At 43.5% G+C, this 20,542-nt stretch overlaps 1 protein-coding gene across 8 annotated transcripts in view; it reads left to right on the top strand.

The window, feature by feature from the left end:
- CTNND2 (catenin delta 2) overlaps positions 1-20,542 on the top strand; it is a 1,213,609-nt gene that overhangs the window by 66,293 nt on the left and 1,126,774 nt on the right. For 6 of the 8 annotated variants that reach the window (XM_073630701.1, XM_073630699.1, XM_073630697.1 and 3 more), the window contains exon 2: positions 15,541-15,597. The exons of 1 other annotated variant lie outside the window; for it this stretch is intronic. The gene's annotated coding sequence lies outside the window, so the exon portion shown is untranslated. Of the gene's footprint in view, positions 1-15,537; positions 15,598-20,542 lie in introns of all 8 variants that reach the window. One more of the 8 variants, XM_073630695.1, reaches the window with a different exon arrangement.

Raw genomic sequence — 20,542 nt, 5'->3', positions numbered from 1 at the left:
GGTCAGAGACTGCAGACATAGTACAGGAGATGGTCAGAGACCGCAGACATAGTACAGGAGATGGTCCGAGACTGCAGACATAGTATAGGAGATGGTCCGAGACTGCAGACATGATACAGGAGATGGTCCGAGACTGCAGACATAGTACAGGAGATGGTCAGAGACCGCAGACATAGTACAGGAGAAGGTCAGAGACCACAGACATAGTACAGGAGATGGTCAGAGACTGCAGACATGATATAGGAGACGGTTAGAGACTGCAGACATAGTACAGGAGATGATCAGAGACTTCAGACATAATACAGGAGATGGTCTGAGACTGCAGACATAATACAGGAGATGGTCCGAGACTGCAGACATGATACAGGAGATGGTCAGAGACTGCAGACATAATACAAGAGATGGTCAGAGACTGCATACATGATACAAGAGATGGTCAGAGACTGCAGACATGATACAGGAGATGGTCAGAGACTGCAGACATGATACAGGCGATGGTCAGAGACTTCAGATATAATACAGGAGATGGTCTGATACTGCAGACATAGTACAGAAGATGGTCCGAGATTGCAGACATAGTACAGGAGATGGTCAGAAACTGCAGACATGATATAGGAGACCGTCAGAGACTGCAGACATAGTACAGGAGATGGTCAGAGACTGCAGACATAGTACAGGAGATGGTCAGAGATTGCAGACATAATACAGGAGATGATCAGAGACTTCACACATAGTACAGGAGATGGTCAGAGACTGCAGACATAGTACAGGAGATGGTCCATTAGACCCCTTTCACACTGGAGGCGTTTTTCAGGAGCTTTAGTGTTAAAAATAGCTCCTGGAAAAAGCCTTATCTGCAATCCCAGTGTGAGAGCCCGAATGCTTTCACACTGGAGCAGAGCACTGGCACGACGTCCAAAAAATTCCTGCAAGTAGCTTCTTTGAGGCGCTTTAGGAGCGGTGTATACACCGCTCCTAAAGCGCCCTTGCCCATTGAAATCAATGGGCAGTGCCTGCAAAGCGCCTCCGCAGTTGCACCTTTGAACCCTTTAGTGGGGGTTAAATGTACCTCTAAAGCGACGGTAAAGCGCCACTAAAAGTAGTGGCGCATTACCGCCAACGCCCCCGCACTGTCAGTGTGAAAGGGCTCTTAGTACATCTCATTATACATCACATCTGTAGATGGACTACTGAGGTGCAGGAAGGGACAGGGGCTGTGTATCCTATGTAATCTATCATGCCATAAAACATCTCCTAGCAGGGGCAGCCCAGAGCACATATAAAGGTGTGCTGGGGATGCCATTCCTACACACTGCATACTGAACACTGAGTGGGACTCACCTCGGTTCTCTCTCCTTGCAGCCCGAGATAGAGATGGGAGGGGGAGACATTCCGCAGGATCCCAGTGTGAGGAATTCATTCCCGCACATCAGCACTCAGCAGCCACTGACTAAAACCCTTGTGTCAGGAATAGGAGAGCCCCTCCACCCCAGCACTGCCAGGCTGGACGGGCTGCCCTATGCTCACAGTAGTGTTCTGGATGGACACTCACAAGGAGAGAAGGAGGGAGGGGAGAACTCTGGCTCTTCGGCGCCCCCACCTCTGCAGGCGCCCGGGTGCAAAGCACCCTGCGCACCCCAGGTAGGATTGGCCCTGGCCCCCTTGTGACTTCGCCAACCCAGCATTCATTGGGTCCGTCACGTCGCAAGGGGGGTGGGGCGATGCAACCAGGGGCATAACTTTTAGTGTTACAGAGAGAAAGCTGAGCGAAGGGATCTCATACCATTGTGGATTCCCAGTAGTGCTTTTTTAGTTTACTGATGGCACTGTTAGGCAGATTGATCTATTCTGCACATTGTATAGGAGGGCAGCTGCATTAGGTGCCCACAGCTCACCCAGCATGGAACAGGTCAGCTCACTGCTTTATATAAGATCCCGACTGAACACCAGTAATAAAATGATGAAACATGAAAAAAGAAAGCATATTTATGTGCACTAGAATCTATTTGTGGCTTCAATCATTCCTAGACAGTATGCTTCTGATCTGTACAACAGCATAGCTCCCAACTTTCAAACTTGAGAATGAGGGATACTTGAGGGAAGCAGAGACTTGCAGCGCACTAGAGAAAAAGTGGGTGTGGCTGAACTTCACAGTGGGAGGGTCTTAAAGGGCATGGTTAAACAAAACCCAGGCTTTGGATATGAGCTGGGGCGCTTTGGGAAGAGAGAGGACTTGTGCTGAAAAGTGGTGTGGGGGAGTCAGATATGTTCTGGGTGGGGGTTGTTTTGGGTGGGGGGGAGAACCTGCCCAGATATATGCTGGGGGTGCCTTAGCAGGGGAGTGGACTTGTGCTAGAACGTGGTGGGGGGGGATATGTGATGAGGGAGCACTTTGGGAGAGCAGAGGACTTGTGCTAGAAGGTGGGGTGGGGAAAAGGGTGGAAATGTAATGGGGAGGGTTGCTGTGGGAAGGAAGAGTACTTGTGCTAGAAGGAGGGGTGGAGGGGTCAGATATGTGCTGGGGGGATGCGCTTTGGGAGAAGAGTAGACTTGTGCTAGAAGGTGGGGGGGCAGATATGTGAGGGGAGCTCTTCTTTGGGAAGGGAGAGGATTTGTGCTAGAGGGTAGGGTGGGGAGATTTCAAGGAGTGGTGACATTACTGACTGCCTTAGTTGGCTGACTACAACTGGATTTGAGAGGTGATCCATCCATCCCAGAAGTGATTTCTCCCTAAAGCGCTGTCAGACCTTATGTTACACTGGTCTATGCTCCTGTTAAATGTGATATCCTTCTTTGGCGGTGAACACCACAGTGAGGGCTGGAGGCACAGGATCACCGTGATTGTTGCTAGGTGCACAATTAAAGCACATTTGTTTCATCCAGTGCTGACTTGGTTGTTCTTTCAACTATGAATTTTCATGAACTTCTTTAACCCCTTCCTGACCAGCCACCGCAGTTATACGGCGGCAGAATGGTTCCCCTGGCCGAGTAGCTGTACGTCAGCTCTTTAAGACGCTGTAGCAGGCGCGCATGTGCGCCTGCTGCGTGTCCCTGGACCTGATACGCGTTACCCGTGATCACTCGTGACAGAGCGAGAACCGGGATCTTTGTGTGTAAACACACAAATCCCGGTTCTGTCAGGGGAGAGGAGACAGATCGTGTGTTCTCTGTCTCCTCCTCTAGTCTGGCACATTTCCCCCACAGTTAGAACACATCTAGGGAACACAGTTAACCCCTTGATCGCCCCCTAGTGTTAACCCCTTCCCTGCCAGTGACATTTATACAGTAATCAGTGGCTATTTTTAGCACTGATCGCTGTATAAATGTCAATGGTCCCACAAAAGTGTTCGATCTGTCCGCCGCAATATCGCAGTCCTGATAAAAAATCGCAGATCACCGCCATTACTAGTAAAAAAAAAAAAAAAAAAGATAAAAATGCCATTAATCTATCCCCTATTTTGTAGACGCTATAACTTTTGCACAAATCAATCAATATATGCTTATTAAGATTTTTTTTTTTTTTTTTTACCATAAATATGTAGAAGAATACATATCGGCCTAAACTGAGGAAGAAAGGGGGATATTTATTATAGCAAAAAGTTAAAAATATTGTTTTTTTTCCAAAAATTGTCGCTCTTTTTTTGTTTATAGTGCAAAAAATAAAAATCCCAGAGGTGATCAAATACCACCAAAAAAAGGTCTATATGTGGGAAAAAGAGGACTCCAATTTTGTTTTTGTACAACGTTCACGACCGTGCAATTGTCAGTTGAAAATGACGCAGTGCCGTATGGCAAAAAATGGCCTGGTCATTAAGGGGCCAAATCTTCCGTAGCTGAAGTGGTTAATCACCTATTTACATTTATTTTTTATGAACTTTTCAAATCACTTCTTTATTGATATGTTTATTACACTTCACTTTTTATAAATTTTGTACGTTATATTTATTGTTTATGGTGGTAGTTATATTGTGTATTTATATATTTTATTGAATTTATAGTAGGTTCACATTATTTTATTATTACAGTGTAACACATACAGAAAGACACACAGGTATTCTCACACACACACACACACTCCCATGCAGACACACACACTCCCACGCAGACGCACAAACACACTCCTATGCAGACACACACACTCCCATGCAGACACACACACATACTCCCATACACACACATATACTCCTATGCACACACACACACACACATACTCCCATGTACACACACACACATACTCCCATGTACACACACTCCCATAAATACACACACTTACTCTCATGCACACAAACACACTCCCATGCAGACAAACACACTCCCACGCAGACGCACAAACACACTCCTCTGCAGACACACACACACACACACTCCCATGCAGACACACACACATACTCCCATACACACACATATACTCCTATGCACACACACACACATACTCCCATGTACACACACACATACTCCCATGTACACACACTCCCATAAATACACACACTTACTCTCATGCACACACACAAACTCCCATGCACACACCCATGCACATGCACACACACAAACACTCCCCCATGCACGCATACACACATATACTCACACACTTCCTCTGCTTGAAGGGTGTTGAATGAGTCATCCTCAGCCCCCGGTCCTCTCCTCTTCCAGTCAATGGCAAGTTGCTGAAACTCAGAATTCCCTGATCGTTCCCTGTTTTGCCGCCAGTGTTGAATGGCCTGTCCCCACCTTCAGCCCTCACCTTCAATCAGCAGCAGGTAGGTTTGGAGTTTCCCCATCTGCTCTGATGTTTGCCAGCCTGAAGCCCGCACTCGTGATTTCTGCTCCATGGGTGGGTTGTGGTATTCCCGGGCTTCCTCCAGGAGGGGGAGGTGCAGGGGAGCTTTCCTAGCGATTGGCTAAAGCACAGGAGGTGCTGGGGAGGTTCCCTGATGCTCGGCGTGGCCCTGTGAGATGCATGCCATAATGGAGCCATTGCTGGTACTCATTCTGGCACTGGCTCCAGGACTTCAGCTGAATTTGCGGGACGCCGGGATTTACGTGCAATTCCGGGATGGTTGGGAGGTATGCAACAGTGAATACAAATTGTCTTTACTCCCTCAAAAATTATGTAAAAAAATATGTCTGTGCACGAGTTCCTTTGTGTCAGTAAAGCTCCTGGCAGTTCAGGACACATCCACGCATATGAAAAAGAGTTCCCCTGATTCTACTTCACTTTTGGTCACCTCCCATGCTTATAGAAGGGCAATTGCAGGTCTGCTATTTCCTAACTTGCAATTTCACTTCCTGCTTTTCATGGTTACAGGAAGCATGCTTGTGTGTAAGGCAAATTATTAGGTTTTGGTTGATGGGATTTAACATTAAGGCCCCATGTACACGGGACGCTGTTAAACGTACGTTCAGAGGCAGTTGGACGCTTTTTTCAACTGTCCCTGAACCCATTCAATGTTATCTTATGCGACCATGTACACAGTCTCGTTTATTGTCCTTTTTATGCAGTTGCGTTTAACAGCGTGTCTTTGAAAGCAAAAAAAATGGGTTCAGACGGCGAAGATTTTCGCGTTTCAGACGCCAAACGCGAAACCCACATTTAGCCGCGTTTTTGTTTATAGACACCCTATATTTTAGACCTGAAAAGACAAAAATATGATGGAAAACAATGAAAAAACATAAAAAAACATAGTTAAAAATGCAATGATTCAGAGACCATATATAGCCCTTAATGCAATGCAATACAGCACTGGCATTGTTGTATCCAAATTTTAATTGGAATTAATCAATCAATTACTATTTAATTAGTATAAATATTTTTTAAAAATGCCAAAAAAGTTATATATTATAAAAAATTGAATTAATGTTTAAATTTTCATCAAATAGACAAAATATTTTTAAAAAAAAAGTAATTAAAAAACAAAAATAGTACCATATACAGCTGAACGGCTGAAAAAAATTCCAATAAATATATTAATCAATTAATATTTAATTATTATAAATATTGAAAAAAATTTGCCCAAAAAAATCTTATAAATTATAAAAAATTGAATTAACATTTAAATGTGCATAAAATAGACAAAATATTTTTTTTTAACCACTTCCCTACCCGCCTATAGTAATATGAAGTCCACAGATGGGATCTCCCATCCTGGGTGGACGTCATATGACGGCCTCGGGTTCCCGGCCGCCTAGGGGGCGCGAGCGCGCGCCCGCCACGTTGCTTGGGACCCGGTGCGTGTGCCCGGCGGCCGCGATGTCCGCCGGGCACCCGCGATTGCCCGTTAACCAGGCCGGACCGTGGATCTCTGTGTGTAAACACAGAGATCCACATCCTGTCAGCTCAGAGGAGAGCGATCTCTGTTCCCAGAACGGAGGAACACAGATCGGTCTCCTCCCCTTGTGCGTCCCCTCCCCCTACAGTTAGAAGCATTCCCTAGGAAACACATTTAACCCCTACCCGCCCCCTAGTGGTTAACCCCTTCACTGCCTGTCACATTTACACAGTAATCAATGCAATTTTATAGCATTGATCGCTGTATAAATGTGAATGGTTCCAAAAATGTGTCAAAAGTGTCCGATGTGTCCGCCATAATGTCACAGTCACGAAAAAAAATTGCGATCGCTGCTATTACTAGTAAAAAAAAAAAATTTTTTTTTTTTAAAAAATTGCCATAAATCTATCCCGTATTTTATAGACGCTATAACTTTTGCGCAAACCAATCAATATACGCTTATTGCGATTTTTTTTTACCAAAAATATGTAGAAGAATACGTATCGGCTGAAACTGAGGAAAAAATTTGTTTTTAAAAAAAAAAAAAATTGGGATATTTATTATAGCAAAAAGTAAAAAATATTGTGTTTTTTTCAAAATTGTCGCTCTTCTTTTGTTTATAGCGCAAAAAATAAAAACCGCAGAGGTGATCAAATACCACTAAAAGAAAGCTCTATTTGTGGGGAAAAAAGGACGTCAATTTTGTTTGGGTACAGCATCGCACAACCGCGCAATTGTCGTTTAAAGTGCTACAGCGCTGAAAACTAAAAATTGGTCTGGGAAGGAAGGGGGTGAAAATGCCCTGTATTGAACCGGTTAAAAAGTAATTAAAAAACAAAAATACCCTATACAGCTAAAAAAAATCCAATAAATATATTAATCAATTAATATTTAATTAATATAAATATTTAAAAAAATTTGCCCAAAAAAATCTTATAAATTATAAAAAATTGAATTAACGTTTAAATATGCATAGAATAGACAAAAAAAATTTTTATACAAAAAAATAAAGGAAAAACAAAAATACATCTGTACATCTATATATCTATATATATATATCTATATATATCTATTGTGAGAGTGAGAGCCCCTGTCTTAGTGAAAATGTGTGTAAAATGGACACAGGACTCTCAAAGAAGCAATTTGAGAAGTTCCAGCAAAAGATCAGTGAGCAAAGAAAACTATGCTTTAAGTTTTCTCTGCATTTTGTAAGTCTGGATTGGGGCTGGAAACTTGAAGACTTCAAAGAACATTGGGAGGGATGGAGTCTTCAGTCATGTGTCCAGGTTTTCCAGAAGCTCTGCAGATTGTGTGTGTCCAGGTGCACACACTCGTTATAAGGCAGAGCTGAGCATAGCTCAGTGTGTGTGGGAAAGGAGTTGGTGCAGGAGCAGTTGCTGCAGACAGGAAGGAGGTGTGCTACCGTTTAAGAATCCAGGCAACATCCTTGAGACGGTACTCCATGAGGGAGAGGTTCCAGGTCAGTGGACTGAGAGAGTTGGGCCAGCTGAGAGAGTCGGGGAGACTATAGCTGAGACAACTGGAAGAGAGAGTCTTGGGGACCAGAGGGGACCGTGAGTCTTGGAGGAGTGTGAAAGTCTGGAGTGTCAGGAGAGCCCCTTCCTAGAGGCCAGGAATGGGCCTGTGCAGCAAGGAACTGCGCTCAAGGCTGAGCGAGCCTTAAGAGCCAGGTGGCTTGGCATTTTTCAGTTTTTGGGAGAAGAACCTTTGTGTGGGAAACCAAACGCGTGTCTGAACTTTCATCTTTTTGTTACTTTCAATAAAAGTGGGCTACCATGCCCTTAAACCTTAGTTCCTGTTGGCTGTGAACTCACTTAAAATGCATCTATCACTGAGCTAGCCATCCCCCAATGTCACACTATATATAAATATATGCACATACCTGATCGTCACCAACAGACGTTCCTCTGGTGACACACTCTTCCTCATGTTGGTGTGCATGCGTGTCAGACTGTGTTGTACTTTTTCAAGTAGAAGGTCAAATATGGCAATGGACATGTGTGTGAAATTAAAAAATTTGTCGGGGTAGGTACGCAGCTGTACGTACATGTTTACAAAATATCCTGCTGACATTCGCTGCACAATCAAAGGATGGGTCCAGTAGCGACGAACTCTGACTCTGGACCTCTCACAATTTTCTACGTCGTTCTAGCCTCATCAAGAACAATATCAGGAGTATTTCCTCACATATGCTCATTATGGGATCCATTGCAAAAAAAAAAAAAGCACAGAAATAGGGACAAATACAAGTAGACAACTGCTCTCTGCTGCTGCTACTCACTCTGGTCAAAATGGCTGAAATAGTTAACTTACAATGTTTTTATGAGGTAATCTTAATAAACGCTTCTAGACTTAAACGCGGTTAAACGGGCCGGTTTCAAGGTGTCAAAAAAATTTGTTCAGAGGACTTTGCCTCAGCGTCCCGTGTACATGGGATCTAACAGTGAATGGACGCAAATAATGTTTTACACTTTTTTTTTTTTTTTTTTTTTTTTGACATATTAAACATAATAGTCTTACAGGGATTAAACTAGCTTCTACCAGGAGTTATGTTACACCATCATCTTACCCTGTTCTGTCCTTGTCCTGGTTATTAGAGGTGCACCGAATGGAAATTTTGGTGCCGAAACCAAAGCTGAAATAGCAGGATGCACTTGCCCAGAAAACGAAACCGAAAATGACAGTTTTTAGATTTTAAATTAAAAAAAAAAAAAAAAAAAAAATTATATATAATTAACTTTTTAAGTAATATTAATTTAAATGAATATGAATTTATTGTCGACCGTTATTGGCACCCTTAGTTTTTAAGCTCAAGAAAAATGTATCCATTTAAAAAATGTATGTAATTTTTTTTTTTTTTTGTAAGCTTGTATAATGTATTTGTAAATTGACGGTATGATTATGCCAATAATGTATGCATATTTGTTTGTATAATTTTTAAATAAAATTAAGATTGACATTTAAATTCTATGTATGTCTGCACACTGGTCCGTTGGGCTTCCATTGTGGTGTTAAAAATCCAGCTTGGTGCATTTTTGGTCAGGGGGAAAAAAAAAAAATGCACAAAAAACACGTCTCCCAGTTCAAATGCATTGAAAAAGCAGCAAGTATCAAAGTTTTTGATGTGTGTTGTGGTGTGTGGTGTTTTTTTTTTTTTTTTTTTTTGTCACATGACCTATGAAAAACACACCATAAGCACAGTAAATCATGGTAAAATTGCACCTTTTCTCCTATCGGTATTCTGTAAATAACACCATTTTCGGACTAAACGTTTCAACCAACGAAATTTTGACACATCTCTACTGGGTTTTTGGAAAGGGTAAATATGATGTGAAGGGATCTCTTATAAAAATGATCTGGCTTTCCGAATTTGTCAAGCTGGCAATATATTAAACCAAAAACGTAATATATTGCAGCTTACCAATTATTAAACGTGGTAGATGGCTTTTCTTTCTCAAGTCATCTTCCAGGACGGCACACCTGAGAGATGAGAGGCTCCTCCCCACAGGAAACACAATCAATCAACAGCTGTTTTAAGTCCACACCCTTCCCCCTGATCCTCAGTTTTTGATTGTGTTTCTCCCTACACGGCGAAACTGTTTGTTTTTTTTTCCAAATGACCGAAGCCTGGGGCTGGTGGTCTCCCCCTGGGAGCCGGACCAAATGCCTGGGAAGCCTCTGGGTCTGGCGGGATATATTTATCCTTCCCGGGGGGTTCCCCTATCCTTTCCTCAGGGGGGCAGCAGAAACTGGGAAAGCCCCCCTGAGAGCTCAAGGCCCCTGGGTACAGTGGTGTCCCCAGAACTTCAGGGGCCTTTATCCTGTCTCTCCCCCCCCCCCCCCCCCCTTACCTGTCCGGAAGTCCTTTCAGACGGGGGTGCTGGCCATCGGTTCTTTCCAGGGGGATCGTATCCCCTGACTCCTGGGTCCCTGGTAGCTCGCGTGGGCTGCTGGGGAGGGCACCGCCTGAACGACCCGCGTTCTTACCCAGAAGGGAAGGCTGAGAGTCAGCAGGAGCAGGCGCCCACATCCTCCTTTCGAGGAGGCACCAGTTTACTATGGTGAATGTCTGCCTAAACCACCTCATGGGAATGAGGAACGTACGGCATTGCCCCCCCCATGTGTATATACTGACTGGACAGAGCAGGACACAGCCTAACCTTGCAGCTCCCTAAAGGGACAGCAGTTGTGGGGGGGGGCACTTTGGCGGCTATCCTCCTTGCGTGTGGACCATAAGGATGGAAAAGCAAGCCCGGTGGCTGTGGAAAAAGGGGAAGACGACAACGGTGAGTCAAAAATCCCCAATCCCAGCCAGATGGTTTCTGGGCATTTGAGATAATCTCCCCTGGGGTCTGGATTCAAATAGCCCAGAAGCTTTTGCTAAAGACACCAGCCACAGCTCCCTCCTACATCAGAGATGCTGTATGGTGGACAAGTGGTGCAGAGGAGCGAGTGTGCCTAAACCACCTCAGATGGGAAAGAGGTAGGTAAGGCATTTTTTCCCCTTCCCCCTGTATTTACTGAGTGGTGCAGGACCTGGGGTCTCCATAACAAAATAGCCCAGAAGCTACTGCTAAAAACCACCAGCCACGGCTTCCTCTTATAGCAGAGACACTGTGGTTATCACAACAGTAGGTTGTCGGCCTCTCCCTACATACCCGGTTGTGGTACATTAGTAGGGGTGAATACAGCAAAGAGGGTGACCTGGTAGAACAAAGAGTTCCTTACTGGCCAGGTATACCACTGAACAAGTTATTAATGGTGCAATGGTTGAAGGATTCAGGAGTAAGCTCCCTTGCTCAGCAGGTGCACTAGGTTATCTGGCCCTATTAGCCCAGCTGCTAGGAATCTGCTTAAAGTTGCTCCAAGATGCTTAAAAGCTGACCTAACTTTCAACAATGTGGCAGGGACCAAGCTTCTGTGTGGCACAGTAGGGGTTCCCTTGTGACAGAACCTGCTTTTGGGGGTTGCTTGCTATGGGTAACTTTTCATAAGCTCCAACCTCCCACTCCACTCTTACATTGTGGTTATATTTTAATGCAGGGGGTAAGAAAAACCTTTTTGTTGGTTTGGGCTACAGTCCACTCAGTGACAGATCTAAAAGCGATTTACCATAAATCGTTTTTCCTATATCCTTTGATTAAGGATTTTCTGTGCAAACATATGCAAGAGCTAGATGGCTATATGATTGCTTCTTTAAGGGCTGCAGGTGGCTATTTACCTCCAGGCTAAATTGGTAACCACCCTTTTTAGAGGTCTTATATTGGTCTCTAGGGCTGGGCTCAATGAGACTTTAGTTACTGATCAGCCCCACCCGTGTATGAGCTGGCTAGCGTTTGCTCAATCTACGGAGGTAAGGTAGGACAACAGCTACTATAGTAAGGTGTCCAACCATTTTAGGATTGGTTCCTTCACTGGTGGTGAAGGATTAGTATCTACAGCCCAGGCTATGCCTATGAAATAATTTGCTCCTGTTTGGTTATTTCATAAAGGGATACACCATGACTCCTTCTTGGCTGCTCACCAGTAGACCTCAGTAGTGAAGGTTTGTCCTTGCTGGGGTGTTTGGTGGCACAACTAAAGTACACATTGAGATTTGTGACATCTCTGCTGAAGCTTGTTGGGTGTCCTTTATATCCTAAAGGTACTGCTTTGTTTGGCTACAGATCAGAAAATACAACAGGGAAGGTGGTCTGTATTTTCTGGTTTTGTGCCGCACGCCAGAAACGCACATCATTGAGTCTGGTGATGAAATTTCTGCTCATAATTGTTATATTGCTGCACATCAGACCTACACAAGATTGGGGTCTGTCTGTGGGGTTTTTGTGTCCTGTATTACTGCCTTTATTGGTTGCTTATCAGAAAGGCAGCAGGAAAGATTGATGGCAGGGGTAGTACGTATACTGCCTTTGGTAATCGGTACGGCACCACAAGGTGGCGTCGTGCTGATTCAGACAGTGCTATTAACGGCAATAGCTGCCGATTTTAGGCATGCGATTTGACATGTGAGTCGCATGCCAAATCGCTTCAATATGGATGTGCTATCTCTATTCAGAATTGTTAGATTGTTGCACATTAGAGATATACACGATTGAAGTTTGTCTGTGGGTCCTGTATTACTGCCTTATTGGTTGCTTATCAGAAAGGTAGCAGTGAAGATGAATGGTCCTGATTTTGTTGGAAAATACAAGCTGGACCTGTGCCATGGGTAGTACACATACTGCCATTGGTAATCAGTGCAGCACCGCAAAGTGGCCCGGGCTGATTCAGACAGTGCTATTAACGGCAATGGCTGCCAATTTTAGGCATGCGATTTGACATGTTGAGTCACATGCCAAATCACTTGAATATGGATGTGCGATCTCTATTCAAGATTGTTGTTGCACATCAGACACATACAAAATTGAAGGTTTACTGCCTTATTGGCTGCATATCAGAAAGGACACAACAGTGAAGGTTGTTTGTCTTTTTCTGATTTGTTTTTGCTGCTCAGCAGGGAGACACATTGAGGGTAATGACATCTCTGCTCAGTATTGGTATATGCTACACATCAGACATACACAAAGATTGAACATTGTGTCCTGTATGTCCTATATTTACTGACTTATCGTCCGTATATCAGAAAGGCACAGCAGTAAGTGGTGTTTCTCATTGATCTTCCTTGCTGTTTCTTAGGTATACACAGTAGGGGGTTGTTGGCTGCACTCCTCCAGGGAGCCACAGCATGGGGACCCCTTGTTCGACCCGAAAACTGCTTTTCCTGCGACCTGTGTAATCTTGAGGTCTGTGGTTCCGTAAGCAGGGACTGCTGGATACGCTGCGACCTGGAGTCGCACAGTCACGAATGATACCCTTTGGAAGCCATAGTATGACTTCTCATGTGTCTTGCAGTCCCAAGTGGCAGGTTGGGTCGCACGGGTGTGGGAACCCTAAGCTTATCTGTCCCTTCTGGTTCAGGTTTTGCAATGCTGCAGGAATACTCATTGTGGAGTTATTGCCTTATTTTGCAGTAGACCAGAAAGATCGCAGCTGTAAAGGCTGTCTGTTGTTTGTTTGTTTTTTATGTTGCTGCACAGCAGAAGTACTGAACATTGAAGCTTGTTGGTGCTTTCTGTTTCATATTGCCTTACCTTATGGCACTTCAGAAAAACACAATGCTGTAGGTTGCTTGTGTTCTTTCTCTGTTGGTTCTATGTAACTGCACTACAGAACTGCATAACAGGAAGAATTGTCTTTATAACTGTACTTGGTGGTTCGTCATAAATACGCAACATAGAAGTTTGGGTCTTTCTGTCTTCTCTTTATAGCCTTGTTTTGCTATACATCAGTAAAACACCACTGTAAAAGGGGGTTCCCGTCCTTTCTGTATTTACCAGTTATGACCTAGCTAGCTGCACTTCAGAAATGCGCAGCATTTAAGGTGTGTTTGTGTCTTAATGCTTACATATTGGCCGCACATCAGAAAACCAGACTGTGAGGTTCAGATTTGGGTCTCTTCCCATATTTGATATTTTGGTTTAGCTAGTCACACTCAGATACACAACATTGATGTCTATGCTTGTGTCCTTTCTGTCTAAATCTATTGTCCTATGTCCACAATCTATGATTTTTTTTATTTGTGATATTAATAATACATGTATCACCTTTTTGTATTTCAGCCTTCTCTTCCGTGAAAGGGCCAGGAGTTCTGGTGCAGATGTCACATGTCAGAAAGCCTCGACCCCTTACATTCAGGGATGCCAGAGCCATTTCCTAGGGTTGAAGCCCAGTAGAGTTATGGGTCACTGGAGGAAGGCGATAATGAATCGCCCTGTTTAATAAGAACTTGGGAAGTTCGGTTCAGAGGAGTTTTATGGCCTGAAGATGAAGTATAAACATGTATACCCGACCAAATAGGTTACAGCTCTGTGCATGGCCTTCATTTTGCCCTTCTAGCAAAACTAGATGTAGCAATATGAGTGTTCTTCTCCTGCTATAGATGTTAATCTCCTGAGTAGGCTCTCAGGCGTAAGTAAAACTATAGATTGGGCATGCCTTAAACCCAGGGATTAAGTTTTTGTCAATCTATTTCCCTTAAGTAGGTTTCCCTTCAGTCTTTGCTGACGTAAAGCTAAAAATGAACAAAAAGGGGTTGTCTGTCAGGGGCCCCCCTTTTTTGGCAGTTTTATTTCCCTGGACAGGGTTGTGTTAAGACAGGCCCCCTTATGGATCAATGTAGTGTCCTTGTCTTACAACACAGGTCTCCGATTAATCTTTTTAGTGGTTCTAAACAGCACCTATAGGCAGAATAGGCCATTGTTGGTAGATGTGTGACAGGCAACATTGATAACCTACAAGTTTAACATGTTTTCTGATTCCATCTTTAAGAGCCCACTCTACCTAGATCCTGCATCCGAAACAGAGAAGGCAGAGACACCGGTGGAGTAGACCGGCAGATCAGCCGCATGATCCAGCTAAGATACCTTCATCAAGCATATGGAGTAAAGGTAAAGCTTACTGCAGAACCGAGGTTCGCCAAGAGTCTTGCAGTGGTCCCACCCTAAGGTAGGCCTGAGGTACTTGATTATCCTCTCAGGTGTGCCGTCCTGGAAGATGACTTGAGAAAAGTACTAGTTACTTACCGGTAACTGTCTTTCTGGGAAATCTTCCAGGACGGCAGGCCTACTTTCCACCCGTTGGAGGAGGGAAAATTTTAGAACACTAGAAGGTGAGTGCCTATGAGGAATGATTTCCCTTGTGAACCAGGTTCAGGAGTTACTTCTCTACAAACTGAGGATCAGGGGGAAGGGTGTGGACTTAAAACAGCTGTTGATTGATTGTGTTTCCTGTGGGGAGGAGCCTCTCATCTCTCAGGTGTGCCGTCCTGGAAGATTTCCCAGAAAGACAGTTATCGGTAAGTAACTAGTACTTTTTCTTAGAATTTTCACCTTGTGCTCTGGCTGGGAACGCACCTGCCTGTGTTAGTGTCAACTCTGAATGAACGAGCCCAGGGGCACCTTTGAACAGCAGCATTGTTTGGGGGAAGGGGAGTGTTAGATGGACTAGCAGATTTGGATACACTAACAAATTGAAGCCAAACTCCAGCTAACACATTATAAGCAGTTGCAGCAACAGTTATTTTTCTTTTGGGATAAAGGTTTTGCATTAAAAAAAGAGATAATAAATAAATATATATATTATACATAATACTCAATTTATATAAAATATGCTTTACATTACATATATATTAATTATGTGTTCATTGTCTCAGCAGTTGTTGGTTGCAAGTTGTCTCCTGACCCCAACTATATTAATGAAGTTCCCCTTTAAGGTAGGCTCATTATAATGTGTGCAAAAACTTATATAAAGTGAAAATTTGCTCAGAGGTTTATGTGTATCTGTGAGACTCTTGCCACTGTCACAGTAATTAAAGTATATATTATGAGTAGAAGGATGGATCTTATTAAACATGCTTGGAGTTCAATAAGACACGTGGCCAAATTGGTAGAAGAGAGGTTTAACCTTAAACTGCATGGAGGGTTCTTTACTGTAAGGCCTGATTCACACCTATGCATTTTTAGTACTTTTTGCATATTTGCACTGCAGTCCATTTAACATGGGTTCCTATGGAACACGTTCTGTAGTGCAAATCTGCAAAAAGCACTAAAAATGCATAGGTGTGAAGCAAGCCTAATGCCCGTACGCACGGTTGGATTTTCCCATTGAAAATGTGCGATGGGAGCTTTTTGTCAGAAATTCAGAATGTGTGTAGGCTCCATCGGACATTTTCCACCGGAATTTTCGTCACACTAAATTTGAGAGCTGGTTCTCAAATTTCCCGACAAAAAAATCTGTCGCGAATTCCGATCGTGTGTACACAATTTCGACGCACAAAGTTCCACGCATGCTCGGAATTAAGCAGAAGAGCTGCACTGGCTATTGAACTTCATTTTTCTTGGCTCGTCATACGTGTTGTACGTCACCGCGTTCTTGACGTTCACAATTTTCCGACCAACTTTGTGTGAACGTGTGTATGCAAGACAAGTTTGAACCAACATCCGTTGGAAAAAATCCATGGATTTTGTTGTCAGAATGTGCAATCGTGTGTACAGGGCATAAGAGCGGCAAGGATGTGGAATTCCCTTCCATAGGTGGTGGTTTCAATGGGGGGCATTGATAGTTTCAAAAAGCTATTAGATAATCACCTGAACGACCGCAACATACAGGGATATACAATGTAATACTGACATAATCACACACATAGGTTGGACTTGATGGACTTGTGTCTTTTTTTTTTTTTTTTTTTTTTTTTTTTTTTCAACCTCACCTACTATGTAATTATACTATGTAGCTATGGTTTAAAATTAGTGCAGAGTAGATGGTGAATAGGTTTGATTTAACCCTGCCTGTGTGGGCCATGCAAACTGATAAAGCACAATGTGGATATGCAAAAAATTTGCAGCTTTACTCTCTCCAATGAGTTCAATTGGTTGTTTACTATAAAACATTATTTTTTTATTTACTGAATAAAAATGTATCTTTATTAAAACAGTAGAGGAAACAGGACAATTTATAGACTGTGGACCAAAGATTATATGCTGCTACTCTCAGGTGATTGGACATCGGCAAAAGTCTTTGCAGGGTTGCCCACTATTACTCATATAACTCCGCCCACTCTGAGGCCTTTTTTTTTTTTTTTTTTTTTTTTTTTTTTTTTGCTAGTGTCCTTCCTGTAATGTTTTCTTCAGGCACTGGAACCTTTAATTTGGCTCTCACCTCGGTATGTGGTGCAATTAGTGAGTTGAGTGCAGGGTGCTATGTACAGTATCTCACAAAAGTACCCTCACATTTTTGTAAATATTTTATATCTTTTCATGTGACAACAGTGAAGAAATTACACTTTGCTACAATGTAAAGTAGTAAGTGTACATCTTGTATAACAGTGTAAATTTGCTGTCCCTTCAAAATAACTCAACACACAGCTATTCATTTCTAAACTGCTAGCAACAAAAGTGAGTACACCCCTAAGTGAAAATGTCCAAATTGGGCCCAAAGTGTCAATATTTTGTGTGGCCAGTGCCACCATTATTTTCCAGCATTGCCTTAACCCTCTTAGGCATGGAGTTCACCAGAGCTTCACAGGTTGTCACTGGAGTCCTCTTCCACTTCTCCATGACGACCTCGCACAAAGCTGGTGGATGTTAGAGACCTTGAGCTCCTCCACCTTCCGTTTTTGAGGATGCCCGCGGATGCTCAATAGGGTTTAGGTCTGGAGACATGCTTGGCCAGGCCATCACCTTTACCCTCAGCTTCTTTAGCAAGGCAGTGGTCGTCTTGGAGGTGTGTTTGGGGTTGTTATCATGTTGGAATACTGCCCTGCAGCCCAGTCTCCAAAGGGAGGGGGATCATGCTCTGCTTTAGTATGTCACAATACATGTTGGCATTCATGATTGCCTCAATGAACTCTAGCTCCCCAGTGCTGGCAGCACTTGTGCAGCCCCAGACCATGACACTCCCACCACCATACTTAAGTGTAGGCAAGACGCATTTGTCTTTGTACTCCTCACCTGGTTGCCGCCACACATGCTTGACACCATCTGAACCAAATAAGTTTATCTTGTTCTCATCAGACCACAGGACATGGTTCCAGTAATCCATGTCCTTATCGTAAGAAAAAAGCTGCGCTGTGAAATGATTTGTGATCCAAAAAAATTTGAAAAATATTTAAAAGATTAAATCATAACCAAATAATTGAAAATATATGAAAAATTCATGCAATATGTTATATCAGCATTTTATACGATCACCAGTGATAAGTGCAAAAAGATATATTAAGATAAAGTGTATAGCAAGATACACAAGCAACAGAGCCAAGTCCACTCCACTAGGCTATTGAAAGAGAGCCCACTTAGTATAACAATCTTCTAGATGATGGCTTTGCAATCTTCCTGCCAGTGATGACATGCAACTGCAACACTATGGGGGATGTGATGGGGTGCAATAGAGAAGTGCCTCTGCCCACGAACATACTGCCGCTTATCAGCTTTTTTTTTTTTTATATAACCAGGAGTGCTTTATTGTAGAAATGTAATATTTACAATATTATATGTTCACATTTCGTTGTTACAAGAAGTTACGGTTGTCAGTTTTATCAGCATTTCACACAAAGCATACATCGTATACCGTTGTCAAAAAGAAGACTAAAAACCATAAAACATTTATCAAGTGCAATATATTCATAGTTCCCTGTTCAGGGGGTATATTATCTGATTAATAGAGGGAGGAGAATACAGGAAAAAGGGCAGGGAAAGGGAGGAGCCAGCAAGGAACACAACCCCAGGAGGGGGAGGGAGGGGAGGCAACGGAGACCGAAACCACCAGAAGAAAGCAGGGGTCAATTAGCATATCCACCACTCTACTGACAATGTCCCACCCCCTAAATCGACACCCATGATGACCAGACTTTGTCAAATTTCCATGGGCATCCATGGTTGATGTACGTCAACTTATACAGTGGGAGAGCAGCATTTACTTTGTTTTCCCATGTAGCTACATCCGGGGGGACGGAAGATGTCCATTTACACAGTATCTCTTTCTTGGCATAAAAGAGCAAATATGAAATTAGCAATTTACTATGATGTGATCTCTGATCATCATCGTGTACACCCAGTAAGGCTAATTCAGGCGTCATAGGGACGTTTAACTCGAGGCGGATGTTTAAATGATCAAATACTCCCGCCCAGAAGTTTGACAGCATAGGGCAGTCCCAGAACATGTGCAGGTATGAACCCGGATGTGCCAAACATCTGGGACATTGTAGATCTCTATCAGGATATATTCTAGACATGCGAACCGGGGTGAAATAAACCTTATGGAGGAATTTGGTCTGTATAAGTTTATCTCCTGCAGCTATGACTAGCTTGGGGCTCTGCTCAAGACTGTCCTCCCAATCATCCCTCTCTAACGATGGAATATCAGCCTTCCATTGTTCCCAGAGTCTATCCATTTTAACATTATCAATTGGAAGTAAAATACCATATAAAGCCGAAAGTGGCTTTTTCAGGTCTTCACAGGACAATAGATTCTCTACGGGATCCAATTTCAGAATAGGCTGCATTTGGAATTGGGCCCTGGCCGCATGCCTCAGCTGAACATAGCGAAAGAACATCCACCCAGGTAGCTCATATTTCCTAGCTAATTGTGAAAATGACATCAGTGTGCCGTAGGCATAATATCCCTTAGGGTCTTAATGTCGAATCTCGCCCAAACCTGAGGGTCTGGTATTGACCTAAAATGAGGCAAAGTAGGGTTTCCCCAGAGAGGCTGGACCGGTGACCATTGACCCGCTATGAGGAACCTACGTCTAGCCGCAATCCAAACCTTTATTGTTGCCTTAGTTGGGGCAGGGAGATCTTTATAAGCTCCCACTCCTCTATACGCCAAATTTTGCAGTTCTTGTAGTGAGCCTAGCCAGGCTGCCTCTACACAAACCGCAGCGTTAGATTTACTCGCCGCAAACCACCAGTATACAGTGACCAACATAGCTGCCCAGTAATACACCCTGAAATCCGGGAGGGCCAATCCCCCCCCAGTTGTGTCGGTGCACGCAGTGTGGTCTTTGCCAGTCTTGGTATAGAACCATTCCATATAAATGAGGTGATGCATTTGTCAATTTCTTGGAAGAAGATCTGCGGTATCCAAATCGGACTGTTCCGGAAAAAATAATTGAACTTGGGTAGGATAACCATTTTGAGAATACTTATGCGGCCTAAAAAGTTCAATGGAAGTCCGGACCAAGACTGGCATTTTTCCCGTAGGAGTCTAAGCAATGGGAGTAGGTTCAAAGTATAATATTGGCCGACATCCCTCGATACCTTGACCCCAAGATACTTGAATTCTCCAACCCACTGTAGTGGAGTATGGTTGTGCAGGCCTTGGGGCTGCTTATCCAGGGAAGAAAGGACCGATTTGTTCCAATTGATACGGATGCCTGATAATGCACCAAATCTATCAAATAACACCAGGGCAGCAGACAACGACGGTCCAGAGTCATTTAGATAAAGTAGCGCATCATCCGCATATAGGGATATTTTCTCTTCCAGGTTGCCAACCCGAATTCCCTTAATCTCCTGTGACTCACGAATTAAAATTGCTAAAGGTTCCAGGGCCAAGGCAAATAAACTAGGGGACAGGGGGCATCCTTGGCGGGTGCCCCTGTGTAAGGAGAATGAGTCTGACACTCGGTCATTGGTATGTACCCTTGCTTTGGGAGCTCT

This window comes from Aquarana catesbeiana, linkage group LG05 (assembly GCF_042186555.1).
Source record: "Aquarana catesbeiana isolate 2022-GZ linkage group LG05, ASM4218655v1, whole genome shotgun sequence".
NCBI lineage: Eukaryota > Metazoa > Chordata > Amphibia > Anura > Ranidae > Aquarana > Aquarana catesbeiana.
This window is presented reverse-complemented; position numbering and strand designations above follow the sequence as displayed.